We start from the raw sequence: 16,229 nt of genomic DNA on the forward strand, positions 1-16,229 counted from the left end.
AGACCCACGTGTGCGCCGCTTCTTATTTCAGCATGATCGAGTCCGGCCAGGAAACGGCGCTGGCATCCCAAATAGTAATAATTAGGACGTATACTGAACTGACAAAAAATGGAGAGAGGGAGAGGGAGAGGGAGTGGTGGGGGAGCGGGGTTAGGAGAAGGAGGGAGGTGGCAGAAGAGGGAGGAGAGGAGAGGAGGGAGGGAGTGAGTGAGGGGATTGGGGAAATGTGGGGTGTGGGGTGGTGGTGGTGGTGGGGGGGGGGGGGGTCGGGCCTGCTTAATTGATTCCGTTAACCGCAGTGCAGGAGATGTGAACGACTGGACGATCCCATTCCCACGCTCGGTGGGGCAAGTGGCAATGCCATGCCCAGGCCCAATATGACAGACAGCGCCGTGAGGGCCTGGAGGGGCCGGGGAAAGGGGGGTGGGGGGGTGGGGGGGGGGCCGACAGGGGTCATGAAAAGACGTCAAGTGCACCAGACTCATCTGCATCCCCAAAGAAAGAGGCGACGTTTCCCAGCCCCAGCCGACGCGGCGCTCCTAAACTTGGAGTAGTAACGGTCCTGAATGCGTAATGTCTCGCCAATTGTACTGATAATGAGGACTTTGGGTCATTATCTTAAAACTATGCGGGTTTATGAATTTGAAAGGGATGTGCTGCAACTCTGTAATCCTGCGTGGCCCCACTTCAGCGTGCGGATCCAGGCGTTGCACTTCTCCCGAGAATTAGTAACAGCGCAGATAATGTTGCATAAAGAAGTCGGGGGCGTTTGAATAGGTGACATCTAGGTGCATTGTTTGTATTTGAACTTGACCGTGAACGAGATCAAGGTTGCTGGAGGAAAATTTGTCAGTAGCATATAAGATTGTGGGGTAAAATACATTAGTTTAATTCTAGTGGATCAGTATTTTAAGGATAAACCCAACACTCACATATGACACATGTTTTAATAGGTCAGGTGACATATGGCCTTTCTGAGATATTAAAAAAATATATTCAGTATTTAAACAGATGGATTCTTTCTGGCACAATTGAATTAACACTGTAAGAAAAGTTTTGCACCTGCAGCTGAGTTGCACTTATTTTATCATATAAGTGATGTAGTTTTTTCCCCACCTCACACACACAGCTTGGTGGCTGTTAGGCACTTGAAGACTGCTGCATCTGTCAGATGATAGGCTGTAACGCTAGTGCACACCACGTGTTTAAAACAGGCCTGATCATTTTACATGTTTTGACAATCGGAGAATTCATTTTTATCTCCATTCACATCAGACTCCCCTCTTTGGAAATGCATATGTCTTTTAATTTCTAGGTTTCAAAATATCTGACGAAGTCACAGTTAAAGTTATGTTCAGAAATCTGCAATGATAGCTTTTTTCTCCCCCCTTTGCAACAGAGGATTATTCAAGTGCAGTGTTAAACAGAGCCACAGTGGCTGAATTCAACACCGCCTTTGACTGAAAAGGTCTCTTGCCGACTTTCTCACACCGTCAGACAAAACTAGTGTCTCTTGTTCCCGTCCCCTGTCAAAGACGGCATACAATACCAGGTCGTTTACCCGAAAGAAAATTTGAGAACACAATTTGGGTTGAGCAGCGCTGAATAAAACAAGTCTTATTGTCCTCGGTTAAGTCGACTGAAATAGTCGTCTAGCTTTATGAAAGGGAACACTGTTTTCGAGTCTGGAGGCCATACTAAATGTCAACCCAGAGTAAGAAAAAAAAACTTAGGATCTGTAACTAAGCCACCATCTCATATCAATCACTACAGCATTTCCAGTATGCTTACACAGGTCTTTCTACTTATTATTTTCTCTGTACAGTGACTCATTTTATGAGTTCCTCACTCAAACAGGAAATTGAGACAAAACGTGCTCTTGTATATTTATATTTAAACCTACGTCTATCAGATCCAGTATATTTTTAGAGCTTAAGAGGCTTATGCCAGTGTACACAAGATAAACTAAATCACTGGCTTGACTCGTCCCTCCACAACACTAACCTGTAGGTCCACCCTTCAAAGCATCAAATAAAAACGGACCTTGGTCCACACGCTGAGGAGGAAATGCAAAGCAATGCTGAGATGTACTGTTACCAGGAGAGAGCAGCATCACATGTCTCAAACATCTGCAAATCACACTTGCATGCATTTCCCTTCGCTGCCCTCTTTCAGTATCCCTGGGCTGCAAGGAGAGGAGAGATGCAGTATGGGTTGGCAGCGGTTTGCATGATCTTTACTGCCTGTCTCTGGAGATTGAGTAAATCTCACCAATATGGTTCACATTAGTGCTTTTTATGAACACTGACAGCCACTGCTGCCTTGAGTCTTTAAAAATAATGAACTGTATTCTCCATCAGTGACGATGACGTGGACTCCATTTCGAAATTTCAAATTTACCTGATAGTGTAAAAGCGCATTCTCTTCTCCTCCCTATGTCTCTGCAAATGAGGCTGAATTGTGTCTTGTAGTGTGTGAGGTGGCCAAAAGTATGCTTTTATATTATTTATAGAAGTGTTCCTGTCGTACAAGCATGTTGGGGAGAAAGAAAGGCCCTGCCATTCATTTCACGGCACCCCATTTCCATATATATATATATATATATATATATATATAAAAATATAGCCGTGTGATTTGACTATGCGTGTTGAAATGGGTGGTGACGGTCCCCTTTCCTTCTTCTCAGTAAATGGGGGCTACGCGCTCGGCTGTGCCCTCCTTCCACGCTCACACATACAGTGCGCCGCAGCCATTGTTGTCACGTGATTTGTTGAGTAACAAAACCATGGCGACCATGGAAGGTGTTTTCATATTCATTGGATGGGCAATCAGCATATTTTATGTGAGCGTGCCCGGGGTTTTTATGTGCCTTCCTCTGTGCCTCTGCGCTGTGTATGGCAGGTGCAGTAGCAGGTTTATAATATGTATCGGCCCAGGGTAATTTCTGTGCCAGACAAAGGATGTGAATATAGTCGTCATGCGGGTGCCATTTGTTAATATATGTGTTGCATGGCTGTATTTTTTGTGACTCATTGCGGCCTACTCCCAGATTGTTTTGCGATAACAAAGTGGTTATATATACGTGGCTTCTTTTTCAGTGGGAAAAGTTGTCATATTCAGAGCTACCATGAAGCGTCATCTGCCATATTAGCCAGCTACAGTCAAAACAATTTCCTCCAAGTTAACTGAGCAGACACGCAGGGCTGCTTTCCTGCTGCTGAGGCTCGTGGTGGGGCAGGAGGCTCCATGTGCATCTACGTATGCATGTCTGCGTTTGCATGTCTGTATGTTGTCCTGTGCGATTAACCGACCCCGGGCGTCTCGGATAGCTAGTGAGGCCACTACATCATGTTGATGAAAGGGAACAATGGCTGTGTCTCAGTCAACAACGTCTGTCTGTCTGGCTTGGGCCATGTCTCTCTCTCTCTCTCTCTCTTTCCCTGTGTGTGTGCGTGTCTCCTGGACATGAACTTGAACTTGAGACAGGCAGCCAGACACCATCTGTGCACCAGGGGTAATGAATTCAGTGCATTCATGGCTGTGGAGCAAGCCAGGCCACCGCCACCCATTGATGAGCAGATGACCCCTATAGTCTGAGTTAGCTCTTCATCACTAATAGAATTCAACAATAACAGCTGGTAGTAGGGGAGTTTATTTTGGCTGTTTGCCTAAAGAGAAATAAGAGTAGTGGTGTGTCAGTGGTGGTGGAGCTCACATGCATGCGTGCAGTATGCGTGCCTGCCTGCGTCTGCATGCTTGTCAGCGTTCGAGCTTGTATGCATGAAGCCCTTCATGTTTCCCTTCCTGTTTATTTTTGTCTCACTATATAGCTTATGCAAATTAATTGACATACACCCTTTCCCTTCCCATATACTAGCCCTTCCCCTATTAAAGCACTGGCCTGCTTTTTTAACGACACAGCCATGCTGGATTTATTGCCTTGATAATTGAAAGGGCCGGTTCAGTATTCCCCCTGATAAAGGGTAGTAAGTGAATGAGGCATAAACCTTAAACAAGCCAGGCACAATGTGAATTCCTGCAGGCCCTCCTTCTCCTCCTCCTCCTCCTCCTCCTCCTCCTTCTCTTCCTCCAGCTCAAGCTTCTGTCACAATCACAAGCGCACGCACACACACGCATGCGCACACACAATAAGGCTTTTCCCTCTGGTTGGTGTCGCCACGGCAACGGTAGGTGAGATCACCGTGCGCATGGCAGCATCAGCCCCTGCCAATGCAGGACAGATTCCTGGTTTCTGTGTGTGTGTGTGTGTGTGTGTGTGTGTGTGTGTGTGTGTGTGTGTGTGTGTGTGTGTTCTTGTGCATGTGTGTGTAGAGTGCTCTATGCAAGAAACCAGATTGCCACCCACTCCCTCGCTCCATGGCTCCATGTAGACACATTATAGTGTTCAAACGTGTTTCCTGTCAGCTAACTGCACATGTATTGGTTAACTGATTTAGTTTGAGTTTCTCTAGTTTTCTGCTTAAATTGAACTCCTGATTGAACTCCTGAGTGTGAGGCTGTAGTTTATCCACAAGGCAACGCAAAGTCTGAGATCGTACATTGGTTTTTACACACATACTGACACACACACCCTCCAAAAGATGTCATCGGCTTCATTAATAGTGTCATTGGCGATTAACAGGGATCTGATCGACCTCCCTCCATAACAGACCAGCCAGCCATAACTTGCCAATAATCCAGCGAGGAATGTCATGGTTGGGCCCTTTTTAATGACATCATGCATGGCCACTTGAGCGTCTTGTGGGGAGCAGCGGGCATGCTGTGCTCTGCCACGCTGTATGGCCCTCCCCATCAGCTAACTGCGTGGATATGCATGGCCGACATTCTATCTAGACCGTCAAAGATCTATTCCATACATAACATAATGTGATTGTGTTTGAAAGTGGTCGGGCTGTGTTGGCTGCGTGCTGTGGGTTTGTTGTCGTCTGCCACGATGAGATGACTCACATTTCTGTGCTATTAAAATAATCACTTTGGTAGTTATGACATACACAATAATATGCAGCTAATAGGGACATTTACAGTTTTAACACAAGTGAAATCAGTCTAGAACTAAAAACGAATCCCAGGAAATTTGTCAGTGACACAGATGCTCTGAGACTAATTTCATGATTATCTGTAAATATAGTCAGCCTATTTAAAATTGGGTGCTCGTGTTTATTCCCTTAATTGTCCATCAAGCTGCCAGTGACAACCGAAGTGAAGCCAAAATGGTGCTGTCCCAAAAATGATCCTGTTAACATCTTAGTCTATATTTTGCCCAAACCTGCCTTATTAATCTTAAATCGCCATTAGAATGCTCAACAGTCTGTCACTCCATTCCCCTTATATTTAAGTACTGACCATAGGGCTGATCACTGCAAAGAGGCTGAAGTTAGAGGTAAGAAAAAAAGAGTAGAAAAAGAGATTTTGAGAAGACAAATCATCCTACAGTTCTGTAACTGTTTTGATTTAGAGAGAAAAACTGTCCATTTTATTCTTAACCCTAACCCTAACATATACATTTATAATCTGTTAACACAACTGTAGTTACACAGCAGTGAAGATAATTTGTTGAAGCACAATGTATAAAGCCAGCAATACTGTGTGAGTTGATAATGATGAGCCCAGTACCTCAGAATTCAAAATAACTAGGCATTGTTGCTTAAATAATACAAACAGTCATTTGATGATGTACCTACACTGCCAGTGATAATAATGCTAACAACAATATACTTCCAGCCATGTAGCTGCACAATTAGATGAATACTGTGGCAGCAGTAGTGCACAATAAGGCCGTGTGCATAAATGCTATTTTTGCACTACAGGTCCAAAGCTGGCTGTCAGCCTGTCTTCTAGGATATCTGTGCTCGGCTGGCTTTTGATTATGCAAATACTATGCACTATAAATAAATTAGTATAATTGCATCTGAAATATGCTTTGAATCTTCCTCGAAGATGAAAGGGTGTAAATAATATATTTCGTGTCACTGCATTATTCATCCTCTATTAATTACAAACATCGGGGCGCTCGGTCTCACCGTGCTATATGCTATTCTCTACATTTAAGTGGCCTGCATGTTGTTTTTCATACACAGAGCACCGCATGTACATCCATGATCTGTCAGTATCGAGGCACTTGTTTCTAAATTATAATGCTAATTGTCTCTCACTGTATTCACTCTCAATTTCCCATTAGTAAACGCTATCGGCGTAATGCAGTTTCCAAACCTTAATTGGCTTTTATTGTTGAAATGGTAATTAATGTTTGAACAAGCTCTGACTCTGTAAAACCCAATGTACCTGTATTCATTGTCTGAACATCCATTTTTTTTTCTTTTTCATATTATGCATAAGCACGTCTGTATTATCATTTCCTAGAAGAGGAGGGGCTTCAGAAAACATTAAATAAGCATAAATACTGTAGTCGTGCCGCCACGACAATTAAAATATGCCCGTCTTTGCGCTCTTTGTAAAGCATATGGTATTGAGGCCTAGATGCAATTTGAATACCGGGATCCATTTGAAAAATATATGCTGTTCGGCAATTAAATTATATGGGCTCTCGGACTAAGGAGCCAGTACCAGTGCATATAGAATAGTGAGCAGTAGTTGCTACGCTCGCATTAGCATCTGGCCCTTTTATGTAAATTTGATGAGAAAGGACTCATGCATATACGCCAGGGCTGGGGTGTACTCGCCTAATATCCTTATTAGAGAGGGGTGAATTAAATATTTATTAGGGGGGCTAAGGGTTAGGAAGGGGGGCCTGTCCTGTGTTGTCGTGAGGACCCGAGGTGGAAGAAGGGGGAAAGGGAGGAGGAGGTTGGCTTTCTCTACGAGTGTCTCTCTCTGCCTCAAGGTGCCACCATCTTAAGGCGTTTGGCAGTAGTGAGAGTGTGAGGAGGGTAGACCTAAAATGTCCGCTGGCATAGACACGCGCACGCATACACATTAACGCATACAAATTTCTGTGCGGTATGTGCACAGGAACACAGAGCTCTGAAAGTCGATTATTCAATTACTGTCATCGGCAGCTATGCATGCTGAGCGTTTCATTTGCATTAATTCCCTCGATTACTGTCACCTACGAGATCGGCCTGTGTTTAGCTTTCTATTGCACGCCGTTTATTGGGTACGGACACTAATACTAGCACCATGGGCGTCAGAACTAAACAGGTATTTGCTAATATTTTAAGAATTTCAATTTACCATTTCCTATCAGGCCAAGAATTGTAGGTTGCCTTTAAGTGAGTTCAGTTTGACAAAACATTGTGTTGGGACACACAAAGTATTTGTATTTAAAAACATTACAAGTTACATATATTTCTGTTTATTTGCAGTGCTGAACTGTTAATTAAATTATATAATTGCCATCATCTTCAACCAGAGCCTGCTACCATCAAGTCCTTCACATCACAAAAATGAAAGTCAACATATTGCATATATCACAATCTTCACCTTACCTAAACTCTAAGGATAAAGGTGCAGCATTTTACATTTTGTGAGCGGTTGCGGATAGAGACTTGCTCTTCTTGTAAGAGTATTTCTTCAAACTATAACACCAAAAATGACAATACAATTGCTTGAGAGCAGAGACAGGATGTCGGTGACAATATTGCCAATTTATGTAAATCAGCACTATACTCTTCCCCCTATCATTTTCTGTCTCCTTCCCTCTTACTCACTATCACTGTCACATACACACACACTGTAGCTGACCTCTCCTATCTGTTAATTATCATAAATGTGCTTAGTGAGGCAACACACACACACACACACACACACTCACGCATACACACATACACACACATACACACACGCGTACAGCGCACAAACGCACATTGTTCAGTGAGATACAGACACAGCATTAGCATTCCCTTTCATCCTGAAGTGCTCCTGAGGCATAGCATGAGGAAGAATGTGCAGGAAATTATTCAAGATGAATTATACCACACATCATCCCCATTTTTCCGGGCAACCACACACACACACACACACACACACACACACACACACACACACACACGGTTCACCAGAAAGTATGTTATCAGAGGTATCTGACTATTATTACAATTAGAGTTTTGGTTTAAATTGATGTGTAAATTAGTCTTTGTAGATACATGTATATTGCTGCGTGTGTATTCATCTGGAAGTGTGTTCATATACTGGAAGTGTGAATGTGGATATTACGTCTACGCGTGCTGTGTGTCCTTGTCATAGTCAGCCTGTTGTCCCTTTTACATGCATAAAGTATATATACAATATCAGCTGTTCCCCTGTTTCCTCTGATGAGTGGTACGCCCCGGCGTGCTGCCAAAGAAGTGAGAATAATTAAGCGGCTGCGTGTTTCAGCCTGGCGTTGGCTAATGGATTGTTACCGGGAGGAAATGAGACAGGCAGCATGGGGGAGCTGGGTGGCAAAGCAGACCTCGACTTTGGATAATGAAACACTGAAAGCCACCGGGGTGGAGAGTAGACACACCTCTCGTAAAGGAAATGCTTTTGTTCTATGACTACTTCTTTTTGTCATATAGGTAGGTGCAATTGGCGAGGAGTCACAGTGTGAGAAAGCCACAGTCGGTTCTGCATCACTTAAGTCAAGATTTATGTCGTTTTTTTTCCAATTTTGAATTTCCTACACTGTGTTTCAAATCAGTGCAGCTCACTTAAACATCATTTTTATTTTTACACCATAAAAAGAATCCTTGTGGGTTTTGTACATGCTCCTCTTTATGTTATCTTATATTGCCTGTGTGTGATATAAATACATATGCAATTTGTGTGGGATTTAGCATCCTCTGCAACACTACGCTGGCGCTTTAGAGAAAGCAGGAGATGATTCTTGGCACTGTCGTCGCCAGTGTAGCCCCCCCACCCCCCATCCACCATACACACACACACACATACACATACATACACATACATGTAGGCTAGAAGCAGAGTAGTGGTGGGGAGAGGGGGGGAGAGCAGAGCGGAGGAGGGAGATAGAGGAGCAGGAGGGAGATGGGATGAGACAAGCCACACAAGCCGCAAAGGGAACGGGGTGAAGGTAGAGGGGTGGGGTGGGGGGGGGCTGTATACCCTAAACCCTGCCGTAGGGCTAGAAACACACACACACACTGGTTTGCCACGCAACCGCAAAACACACTCAGAACAGTGTAGAACATTGCAGTAGGGAGTATGAGAATATGCCCTGTATGAAGATATCCTAATTGTTTTATTGATTCTTCCCTTTACTCCTGATGAGTTAACTGAATTTGAAAAAACACAGTTGTCTGCTGATATTTAATTTTTTTTTTTCAGGATCTTTGATTTTAATGCATTTTTACGAGTTTGTATTTCATGAAACAAAAACCTAAATAAAATTTAAAAACTAAATCATAAGACTCTCGTGTGGTTGTATTATTGATTAGAGGCATGCAGCATCCTGACACAGTGTGCATGTCAGTGCACATTCAAGTGTGTGGTCATGTTGGTGTGAGTGTGTGTGTGTGTGTGTGTGTGTGTGTGTGTGTGTGTGTGTACTTTGATATGGAGCTTTAATAAAACGTGGCATCTGTCAGTTTGATACTGACATGCCAGAAGAGCCTCACAATCACTTTGGAACACAGAAGGAAAGAAATCCAGAAGAAATAAACTATGTACAGTATATGATGTATACACATACATATACTAAATACACACCTAATGAGTCGTAACCACCACAAAAAAATGAAATTAATTTTCATAGATTTTGGATAAAAACCAAAGCAAAAAATAAATTAAAAAAATAAAATACAAGAATGCATTTTGTCATCCTTGTTTACCTCCACTATTTTTGACATCTGACCAGTTTCTGACATGGTTCTCTTAAACCTATCTCCATATGCTCAGAATGTCAGCAGTCATATTTATTTATATGGTTAAAGGACAAAAATGAAACGAAAAAACTGAACCGCCCAATTATTTAATGTTGCGTTCAAGTTCATTGGCATGTGGCTGTGTGAGGTCAAACAATTTGCTCTCCAACTAACCATGGTCTGCAACAATTTATAACAATTACCTTTGACCTCAAATGGACTTGTCCTTTAGCCTTGACATTTGACTTTTGACCTCCTCACTCCTGTGAGAGGATGGACAGGTCAAGGGTGGTTGGGTTCAACAGCATGACTGCTGAAACAGTGTTAGCATACCAGTATTAGCCTGAAAGACTTCTATACTCAAATTATCTCACATTAAATATGACATATTTCAGTATCTATACATCAATAATACAACTTTAGACTTCAAATATTTTCAGCAAAGTTTCATATTGATATCATTAAAGTATGAAAACAAAACATATCTTCAATGACCTTCAAATGATCTACAAACCAGCTACTCGTGTGCCAGAAAAGGCGCCACGTTTGACTTGCTATTTGTGGCAAAGTGTAAAGGTTGAGAAGACATTTGCACAAAGTTATTGCCAATTCGAATTCCTGCAAGTCAACTTAGCGATGGTAAATGCTACCTCTGTTTCCATCTTCCACCGTATAACTGTAGCGTTTGCTTTCGCCTCCTTTCTTTTTAGCGGAAACATGCTAATTGCAATTTGCTCAAGAAGAGTTATTCAACATGTAAAGGTTAACTCCTAGTAAAAGTACTCACTCCCTTGCCTGTGTGTGTGTGTGTGTGTGTGTGTGTGTGTGTGTGTGTGTGTGTGTGTGTGTGTCTTTTATTGCTGCAGTCATGGAGAAATGGAGCTGTGGAGAACTGCAGGCAGCAGGAAGTAGAGGTCAACACAAGATCTCTGGGATTTTGCTCGCCACTGGACCCACTTGAGGTGAGCTTGGGTTAATAAACCAAAATTTGTGTATGTGTGTGTGCGTCTACAGTATTAGCCCACATGGGCCAAATATGTGGGCATGTGTAATACCATGGCAACATTTAGTGTTTGTGTATTTTCCTGCTATCTGTGTTTGTATCTGACAGAAAAAAAAAATCCAAACTTTGCCTAATTACGCCCAAATTGTATTATTCCGCATTTGTGGGTTTACTATGACCTCTGGTAATTCAAGGACAGAAAAAAAAAATCTGTGAAGCTCAATCTCAGAATGTTTTGCAAGGCTTTAAATTTCTGATTTAAATCCTATAGCAACATAATTATCACTCTTTTTTCACATCCACAAATCACCTAGCTCTGAATTATTATTGGACACATGATATTGATATTTTTCTGATAAATTTAAATACAACGTTTTGAAAATGTTGTCAAAACAGCCAAATTTCTTTGTTGGCAGGAGTTTTGTTTTCCCCCTCTGTGCCTGTCTTTGCTGATGTGTGAGTCTGTGTCCGTGTGTGTCTGTTTGCCTGCAGCAAAGTTAGCCCATGTGTGTGTTGGATAAAGGCATAGATGTTAGTAGTGGTCCAGAGGACACAGTAAACAGAATAACAGTGGTTTGAAGGGAGCTCAGGCGATGTGGGCAATATCAAATCCCATGACCCATTCTTTGCCCTGTGGTCCATACCAAAGACAAAAAGCACAGGGGAAACAGAGGTTACTGTTCATTGTTCATCATCACAACAACACAACACAACACAACACAACACAACACACAAACCAGCAGTAGCTACAACCAGGAAGTGATTCCAAAAATTTCCTCTAGCCATTGAAATCCGTGCAGTAACAGTAATTGCCCTCCGCCCTGGCATTGTTTGCATTGCGTGCAGGACGACTTGCTCTATCAATTAGACCTCCGGCCATTATTACATGTGACATTTTATGTTACTGAAGAGAGACAAACATTTTAATGAGCTGAGCTAGCTCTCATGACAGGGAAATATTTATTATATTAGCCAGCTGCAGCAGTAGGTTACCATCTTCGCTGTTTCAACTTTGACCCCATTCTTCTTACAACTAGGTGACCTCTGCTCAAGCTGAGGTGGTGCAAAGGGATGCACCATTAGGTGAACTGCAAAACTAGCTTAAATGATTGACATATGTCACTGTCAGCGAAAATATACAGTAGCACTTGGTGCCTATGCCACTTGTACGCTCCCGATGGTGACACAATACCACACAGTGGCACTTACAGATATTAAACCAAATGAAAATACCCCTGTGACTCTGCATGTTCTGTGTTGAGAGTTCTCAGAGTTCAAAAGTTTATTTCTTGGCAATGCTAAAAAAAAAAATAGATAAAAAAAATAAGTGGCTGAAGAGAAGAGGTGGTATGTCAGCGCCCATGGGCCTCAGTGTGCGGTGGTGTTACTCGTCCTAATTACTCCCAATACTCACACACATTTGGTGGACTGCTCAGAAGGGCCAATTAGAAGGGCAGGGCAAGTCACTGGGTAGAAAAAAGTCAGTGCTCAAGTCTGTAGCCATCTCGACTATATACCACAGAGAGATGGAGTCTTATAGCGAACTCTGCAGTACATTTCCACAAATTACCTTTTTGTATAAAATTAATGCTTTTGCCAACATAGCACTGCTTTAACTTCAACACTGGTTTTTGTCTGTACTGGATACATACAGTTACTCCAGCATAACCACAGTTTAACATTTAGTGATGCAGCTTCTGTGTGATAGGTGATACTGAGTGTAGCCAGGATCATTGTTGATAGTGTTAATCAGCTTGACCAAAGATGTTAAAGGGCCAAAGTGAAAGCCATTAGCCCTTCATGAGAGAGGAAGTTGTTACCTGAGACTTCAGAATTGTGTCACGGCATAATAGAGGTGGGTCAACAGCTTTAAATATCGAACACTTTGCTGAACAGCATAAAAAAAAAGAAGCTGACTTTTGAATTCAATTTCAATGGCTTTCACTTGATGAGCCAATACAATACAGTACAGTGAAGGCAACATCTGTGGAGCATCTCTGTAAACATGTTCTATACATACGAAACTGTCATCTTCAATAGACCTCACTCTCTGTGCTAAAAGCCCAGCTCAAAGTGTGTCAGGGTCATTAGACCCTTATATCTGACTGCATTATTTAGTTAGAGAGGTAGGCTTTTTTATGAGTAACATCTAACCCCCCCCCCCCATCAGCCATTACCTGTGTGCAGAGTATAGCAGGGTCATAGGTTTGATGCTGAAACAGGAAACCAGGACAGCTTTTCATCTTTGCAGATACAGATTTGATAATATCAGGCGATTTAAAAAAAAAAAAAAAAAAAAAAAAAGATATAACGATTTAAATAGTCATGATTGATATTTTTCACAGCTCAGACAATACAAACATATTTACACTGTAAATTTAGCCTTAGTACCATTTGAAGAATATTAAGATAAGCACCCACGAACACACAGAATGTTTACTATACTGTATCGTTTGTTTACATTGCCTCATTTCCTATGCTATACTCATAATCATCTATCAGACATGCATATTTGGAGTACAGCTGCTTACTATTAGGGTGCCAGCAGGGGTAAGTATTTATAATGTGGCGCTTGCATTCGTGGATATAAACCCTCCAGTGTTGTAGGCCGGCTTCTGTATCATCAGTGCAAGCCCACAGCGATTAATGAAGTCGTCTGCATGTGTCTGCATGATTAAGGAGTGCTAAAGCATCAGTGTGTGTGTATGCGTGTGTGTGTGTGTGCATGTGCATGTTGTCTGCAGATAAAACAACAACCCGAGAACAAAAGACGCCAGAATACAGGAAAGCTTTGCAGTAGGTCCATTCACAAACATCAGAATGAACAATTTTTGCACAGTAAAGATAGCTGAGTAAATGCGAAGCTTAATTCTGTATGATGAGGTAATACAGTAGCAAACAATTACAAATGATAACTAAAACCAGGGAGGAAACTGAGGGAGGAAATAGTACATTTATGTATGAAAATATTGTAAAATATGTCAAAGCTTTTTTTTTATATATACTTTTCAATGATTTAGTTTCCATCTATAATTTTCCTATTTCCTATTTGTCAAGTAATTCCATATTTCATGCTTGGATGCAATCCCTTCCCCGTGCTATATATTGCAGATGCTCATGCCTCTTAGCGATAGCACAATATGTCCCTTCCATGGTTGTTCAAAAATTCCACAAAACTAGAACATACTCATCTTTTTTCCCTCCTCATTCTGATGCACCACGTTATCATCGGTGTACCACGGGATGAGTCTGGTATTTGTGGAAATCTCGTCTTATCAATTTATAATTACAACAGATAAATCTGCTGGGTTTTTTTTTCTTCTTTTTCATTTAATATCCAAGTAGCTTTCAGCGGGCTGTGTAGTAGCGCTGCGTAGGGAGGGTTTCTTCTGCATCATCATACAGTCAGAACAAAGGATATGCACATCGTAAAATCATGCAAATGAATGCAAATCACTTGCAGCAAGGAATAGCGAGGTGGCAGGAGGGGAGTTTGTATAAGCAGAGGGATGCCAAGGACTTTGTATACAACACTTGCCGGACAATCTTCCTTTAAGTTGTGGCAGATAACAAAAAAATATATTGGTTTTGAATCAGATTCTAAATCTCTTCTGCACAATAAAACCAGACTTTGAAGACTTTGCTATTGCTTATAAATACTGGATAGATCTATTTTACCCCCAGTGCCTGAACAATATGTAGCTTTGTATTGTTTTTCTTTGCTGGATATTGTTCAATTTTTTTCCAAAAGGCAACAAAATACATAGTGTTCATGCAAGATGCTGTTCTACAACATAGTGAATGCAAATGGCTGCAAACAGCATTGCAGTAAGCGTGTTGGGATGATGCAATATCTTGGCCGTGGGCTACCGCCTCAGAGAAATGCAGAGCAGATATTAGCAACACCGGCGCTAATGAAAGTCTCCTCTCCTCCTCTCCTCCTCGCCCTCTCAGTAAAAACTTCAACTTTATCAAACATGTGACATTTTCAGGGGTGCGTTCAGTAACTGGAGGGATTAGGTAATGACGAACTAGGTCGGTCTCCGTTTTCCTTTGGCCACGAAAAGAAAAATATTCTCGTAATTATTCCCCTGGATATTTGATTTGGTTCTCACCGTGAATATTTAAAACAGCAGGGTTACTTCTACACTTCATCAGGAGAATATCACAGATGCGTCAGCACAGAAAGTGTCAAAACATTCAGTTGTGCACTCAAAAGTTAAAAGCCCATTTGCTTTCCTAAATTATATATCATATTTTTTATAATTCATAACACAACACAGCATTGCAGGGTGTTTAATGTGTGTGTGTATGTGGTGTAAAATATGTGTGTGTGTGTGTGTGTGTGTGTGTGTGTTTCATCACAAATGAATTAAAATATTTATATTCAATCCTAATTTGCAGATGAGAATTACGTCATGAAATGCAGTGAAATCCTAATGCAAAAATGTAATCATTTTTGTAAAGCGTGTTTTTTTTTTTCTCCATGAAATGAATTTCTGCAGCATCACTTCCTTTAACAAAACGCTATTATTTAGACACGGTTTAACAATATCGCATTCAGAGGTTCTCGCAGCTGTACAACAATCAGTAATTTGTTTCAACTTGCATACAAAAAAAAAACATATTTAAATAATGCCGCCCTCTTTCAGACACACACACACACACACACACACACACACACACACACACACACACACACGGACTAACCTGCAGACACAATATGGCAGGGGAGTAAAAAGGGGGGAGGGCAGACAGACATTCACAATTGTGCATAATGATGTTAACATTCCTGCATGTCTAATGCAGGGGATATTGAGACAGGCACTGGCTGGTCGATGGTCTTGCTGTGTGTTGTGTGTGTTCACGGGTATAAACTGTAGCAGTGCATAATGATGTATTAATTGTGGCCTGCTCTCGCTCATGGTGTTTGGGCTCCTTGCCGAGGTTACTACGCGGCCTTTGATGCAATCGTTAATCTTATCAAACATATGCATGATCACACTGCACTTTATCTTCCAGTCTGCTCGCATGAAATCGTAGGTGCACTGTAATCTGAGAAACAGGAGTGACTGCTGATATTGCTTTGTACAAAAGTGCAACCGGTGGACACATGTTTATTGTTTGTTTTCACAAATGATGGTTAATTTTGGAGGGATTAACCCAGATTTACAAAGCTGTTTAAATATAACAACTCAGCGAAGGGATATTAGTGCGCATCAGGGGTAGGATTTTGGAAGATAAATGCTAAATTGAAAGAAATGGCACAGCAGCAACAATTTAAAACATCCTTATCCTAGCTTAATGAATATTTGTATTCGCGAGTGGCTTAAAGGGTGTGCCTTAATTTTAATCGCATGCACCATCAAGTGATCCTCCACTAC

At 41.7% G+C, this 16,229-nt stretch overlaps 1 long non-coding RNA gene across 1 annotated transcript in view; it reads left to right on the forward strand.

Moving 5' to 3' along the window:
• LOC125889743 (uncharacterized) overlaps positions 1–16,229 on the forward strand; it is a 42,463-nt gene that overhangs the window by 4,131 nt on the left and 22,103 nt on the right. The window contains exon 2 of the long non-coding RNA XR_007449481.1: positions 10,709–10,804. This is a non-coding gene — a long non-coding RNA (uncharacterized LOC125889743). The remainder of the gene's footprint in view (positions 1–10,708; positions 10,805–16,229) is intronic.

Source organism: Epinephelus fuscoguttatus, linkage group LG6, assembly GCF_011397635.1.
Source record: "Epinephelus fuscoguttatus linkage group LG6, E.fuscoguttatus.final_Chr_v1".
Taxonomy (NCBI): domain Eukaryota; kingdom Metazoa; phylum Chordata; class Actinopteri; order Perciformes; family Serranidae; genus Epinephelus; species Epinephelus fuscoguttatus.